The sequence below is a fragment of the Silene latifolia genome, chromosome Y (genome assembly GCF_048544455.1).
Source record: "Silene latifolia isolate original U9 population chromosome Y, ASM4854445v1, whole genome shotgun sequence".
Classification (NCBI taxonomy): domain Eukaryota; kingdom Viridiplantae; phylum Streptophyta; class Magnoliopsida; order Caryophyllales; family Caryophyllaceae; genus Silene; species Silene latifolia.
The window spans coordinates 43,903,469-43,909,468 of NC_133538.1; positions in this window are offsets into that span (position 1 = coordinate 43,903,469).

Sequence of the window (6,000 nt, forward strand, 5' to 3'; positions counted from 1 at the left end):
AAAATTACATAATTGACCTATTAATTACATTCTAATTTCAAAACCCAAAACTAAAATAAAGGAGATTCGAGATCTCATAATTACATAAAAATCATGTTTCCTTCATTACGAAAACATAATTGACTAAGGCCACACTAAGTATTACAAATTACAACCGATTGCAAAATTAAATACGTAAATAAAATTCATTCATTCGATTCATTCAACATAATTAAAAGCATCAACTAAAATAAATTAAACATACATAATACAATAAATTAATTATGTTGATTAATTTATCCAAATCACCTATTTAAATTAAATTAAGTGACAATTCCGCAATTTAATCACATTAATTCATACATAATCCATATTAAACTTGTAATATGAATTCTATCCGTCAAAATTTTAAACTGCTTTAAAATAACTCGGTATCATTAAATTGTGAACCGATTCACATTAACTAATTGGCCAAAAAAAAATAACTTCTCTTTTTTCTTGTTTGGTTTCGGCATAACCAAATAAAAGGAAAAAAAAATTTTTTTTTTTATTAAAATTCCAGCTCTCGGCTGAAATAGAAAACAGCCAAAAAAATTTTTTTTTTTTTTTTACTTATCCGGCAATAAATAATAAAAAAAAAACAAAACCCTTCACTTCCTTTTTTTTTTTTATGCGGCAAAAGAAGGAAAGAAAAAAAAACAAAACTTTCCTTTTCCTTTTCTGATTCGGTAAATAAAAAAAAATCCTAAAAACGTTTTTTTTTCCACGGCATACCTAAAAAAAATGAGCCGTCAAAATTATTTTCCTTTTGCGGCAAAAAGCCCTAATATAAAAATTGATGAAGAACAAAGTTTATAGTTGCTAATAGAACATGGTTTAGCAAATGAATTAACAATCATGATTAATCTTATATGCTAAAACTATATAGCAAAAACAAGTTCTTGTATCAATGACATGATGATACTATATTTATTTTAACTTAATCTGCATTAAATCAAAATCTACCAATTCTCATATGATAATTTTAACCGATTAAAACAATGATATGATCTAAAGAAATTGGATATAAATCATCAAACAAAAGGAAAAACGAAAAAAGAAAAAAAAACAGGCCGAAAGATAAAAAACTCGGCCAAAAAAAAGATTTTTTTTTTTTTTTTTAGCCGAACAAAAAAACGAAACTCTAATTTTTTCGAGAATAAGGTTATTGTTTACATACAATTTTTATGAAAATCATCAAAATCAAAAACGTGGCCTAGTGCTCTGATACCACTTGAGGGAAATAATCTGTATACTTCCCTTTAACATGAAGGATTATAACGATTTAATAAAGATGATCTAAGGTCATAAAATAAAATACATAAACATAAGTAAAAAGATTTAGAATTAACCTCCGGTCCTAGCAAATATGGCCTAAGAACAATACCAAAGTAGGTATTCGCCTATTGGTTGCACCCAAGACGATCTGAGATATGCCCTTTGATTATGCTAGAAATCAATCTAAAATTTTCTGTAAAATTTAATTGTCTTTGTGTTCTTGTGATGAGAGAAAGAGAGGCTAGGTCAGAAAAAGCATTAGGGTAGAAATAATTCTCTACCTTTCTTTTATATAGACCGAGTAACCAAATTAATTAGGAAAGATATTACTCTCCTAATTTTCGGCCAATGTTGACCGAAATAAGGAATAAAATTTCCTTATTTTTGGTCTTTCCAAAAATATATAAAGTGTGTTAAATTGTCATCTAGTGAAGGTCGAACCCATGACCTCTTGGCTTGTGTACCCTCATTATTACCACTATGACACATTCAACTTGTTGATATTAAATACAACTGATTATATTTAATTACGAATTAACAGATTAATTCGTCCAAACTAACCTTATATATATTTAATTTAAATATAACTTATTATATTTAATTTACGAATTGACAAGCTTAATTAAATCTCAACTTAATATTATTTAATTTTCATTAAATAATTATCTCATCAACACATTGACTAACTTTTTAGTCATTTTGGGCATCAATGTAATTATATTTCTATAACCACAATTCTCAAACACGTCCTATAGGTGTGACCTTTAGGGACCAGTTGATCACCGCCATCTGTATGATAATAACGTCAAACTTTCTAGCAAGCCAACCGTTATTAGGTAAACGTTAATCAACTGATTAAATATACGAAGTATACCCTTGTGAACCTGTAAGAGATTTACAAATGTTATCACACTAATTTGTGGAGGACACAAGCTCCAACAGCGCATACTTAAGCCAAGTCTGTCAAATTCATCCTTGTGTCGCGTCAAATCTAAGTCAGCGTTGCATCAGTCTATCGTCTTGCGTCCTAGTGAGTCAATGTCGTGTCAAGTCATGCATCTAAAGCCCATTGGATATGCATAACTCATTACAAGCAACAAATTTCATGAAGAAAAAAGCTTTCAAAACTTGTGTGTTTCCTTCCTCATTTAAGGTTCACGTACTAATTGTTTCCTCATGTACTATTTTTTCTGTTAGATTGTTTGTGTGGCTACTAACCATGAAGGTGAGTATAAGAAGCATAGCTTGCTCCAACTGGGGGCTTCGCCTAAGTCTTCATTCTCCCCAGCGGCAGTCAAGTTATTCCCTAGCAGTATTCGTAAGTGGTGCTCAAGGTTTCTTCCATAACGATCAAGATGTTCCTAATCGTCGAGGTGTTCCCCAACGAGAGTTCGTTGCGGCTTATAACCCACGTATTTCTCGGAAAGCACGATTCGCTGGAGACCGACGCAAGCATATTCAACCTCAAGTTTTTGCCAGAGTTCGTTTGAGACCGACGCGAGCAGATTCCCCAGCGGTTTCTTCCGACGTCCTGCTGACCCTCATATGGTTTCCTACGTAGTTCGAGAGAAACAACTCCCGAAGAGTCCTTAATCTTTCAGATCTTTCAGAGACTTGCCTTAATCCTCCAGATCTTTCAGAAACTTGCTTTAATCCTTCATAGTCATTCCTTCAAGAGAGTCCTTCATATGTTCCTCTTTCAGACAACTTTCAGGATATCCTTCATATGTTCTTCCTTCATACATCCCTCAGATAATCCTTTCAGTAACCTTCAGATAACCCCTTTTCAGTAAATTCCAGAAGTTTTTTTCAGTTAAGTCCTCATGTTCAGTCCTTCAGAGAGTTGTCCTTCAACCTTTCCTTCGAAGATAGACTTCAGAGTTAGCCTTCAGAAGTGTTAAGAAGTTTCTTCAGAATCCCTATAACCCCTAATGCCTTCAGACACCAAGTTATCTTCATACCAAAGAGTTTTGTCGAAGCGCCTTCAGTCTCGTTTCATCCAGGGGTGTCTCAGGTATGATTTCTTCTTATGGCTGGCGAGCTTCCTTACGTAGTCTAATGGACTTTAAATGACCCTCCCCGATAGTCGACAGACTCTAAAATGTTCCCAACGACAGGTCCTTGGTTTAGAACCCTTGAGCCACCTCGCGTCGCCATAGTCGTCAGGTTGTAATCTTCAATTGACCTGATGCCTATACTTTGACTTTCGCCTTGTCCAAGCCTCAGTCAAAGTGGGGGCTCTGTAGATACCTCATTTCTACACCTCCCGCCAACCACCGAGTGATGATTAGGCTGAATGTTTGATACACAGAACGATTTATGACAGTCCATAAGTTCATCGTCAAGTGATAGCTCAAACACTCGAGTCAACCCCTAGGTCGTCATCTATGCACCGATACGGTCGTTTTGAAAGTAATTAGAGTTCATTTGGAGTCCGAGTCAAAAACCTCTTTATTTTCTAAAAACCGTTTATATGCCAAGTCGGAATATTCCGGAGTGTTGTAGAATTCTCTGGATATTTATTCTAATTAAAATTAATATTTTAAGTAAACATCTACCGTAATATTGTGTTTTATGGAATAAGGAAGTATAGATCTACCGAAATTTCATAATAAAACGCGGAAATCTTTCTTGTTGAGGAGGAAACCTCTGGGGAAATGACGCAGCAGGTGCTGCGCCTCTTCCAAGGGTCAGAGTAGTTGCTGCGCCTCTTCTCCAACCCTCTTTTCTCACTTTTCAGAATATTTCCGTGATTTTTTTCCGTATCCGTGTCATTCCTAAACTCTTTCGTATGTTTAGCATAAATAGAGGATTTCGGCCTCCATATTTGGCAAACGAGTGTTCCGCCTCTTCTCTCTCTCTCTCTCTCTCTCTCTCTCTCTCTCTCTCTCTCTCTCTACATTCTAGACTACGCTATTGCCTTTCGATGCCTACTTGCTTGATCAATCGACCACGTAAGCTCAGATCATTCTGAGTCCCAGTCACGTTGCATAGGCCGACCAATTTGACCAACTCCACCTTTAATCAACCTAGTCAATCTACTAAATACTCTAAAGAGGGCACTTTACACGCATATTCGAGTCGAGCAATCACTAAAACGATACCTTAGTCAATCTCGTTTCGTCAAACATATAAGTCTGAGGGTGTAAATCCCATTTTATTATTGTGCTTTTATTTTATGTCAATTAATGTAAACCATATCAAAAGCACGTTCGAAAACCGTTTTAAAATCCATCTTTTAAAACCGTTTTTATGAAACAGCAGAGGTCAGACGTCGAGAAGAAACACAGCATTAGCTGCGCCTCTTCGAAGGATCGCAACCTTACTGCGCTTCTTCCAGAGGTTGCTTGCTGCTCCTGCTCTTTTTCTTCTTCCTCGACTTCCTGTAAATTTCTTCTTTTCTTATTCTTTCCTTTTCTTTCGTTCTTTTTGTTATTTCCGTACATAAATTATATTTCAACAATTCCCTTTTAATTACAATGCTTAATTCGTCCTTAATCCCGAGTAATTCAATACTTGCGGGTTTCGCCGTTTTAATTCAAATCGATTCGTCGGGGTTTCGACTTATTCATGTCGAGGTTCTGGAGTCCCAATTTGATACATATGTTTTCTTCCTAATCTTATTTGTCCAGTTTCCTCTTAATCTAATCCCAATATCTCGCCTTTTTGTATTACCGACACGAGTTAATCGTAATCATGTAAACCGCTGTAATTTCTCGTTTTAATTCGTTTTATGACTTACCCAGATACATATAATCGGTTAAAACACTTCAATTTGAGTCTAAATATAAATAATCCATCTTTAAATCTACCAACGAATAATAACATTGTTGCGGTTCTGACTTCACAGCCAGAACCCAGCTCTAGAACAGACGCATGAAGTGCCGCACCTCTTCCAGAGGACACAGCAGATGCTGCGCCTGTTCTGGGTTGGTTTCTGCCCCTGAACTCTTTCTCGCTTCGACGTAGCTCCTAATTACGGTTTAAATCAACTATTATTCGTATTATCACCTCTAATCTGACGTATTTTCGTATTTTCATTCCAATTTTATTTTCCTTTTATTTTCTTCTTCGAAATCCCATCTTTGAGCGTGCTTTTGACGTAGATCAAATAAAGCTTGTAATTTTTGTAATTTTAATTATTGTAATTCATTTTTCGTTATTATTATTATGTATGATTTAATTGTATGGCATTCACATGTATTGAATCTAATATCTACTTCGACCAAATTGTTTGCTAAATACGTGTTAACCGACATAGTCTAATTTCACATGCTAGGATTAATCCATGATTGTTGCATTGCATGCATTACATAGACGACATATCAAATATGAAAAATTTCCCTAATCATTAGTAAAGGCCGCTATCGAGGCGGGCGGGATTAGGTGTTCGAATTAAAGAGCTTCCTAATACGTACCCTCTCCCCTTACTCCAATTATCTCTGGACATCTGTGTCCATTGGCATATCGAGAGTCATTCTAGATATGGAATGCTAAGGGTAACGAGTTCTTAGTGTTAATGTCATTACTTTGTGTCTTGACATGGCACGAGGTATTCAAACGGTATCCAATTTTTCCACAATAAATTGGTGGCGACTGCACACATGCAGGCTTATTCAACCATTCACCGGTTTCAATGCCTCACAAATCGGTAACGGCCCATGACGTGATTTGGCAAACCAAGATTCCATGGGAGAAGTGCCG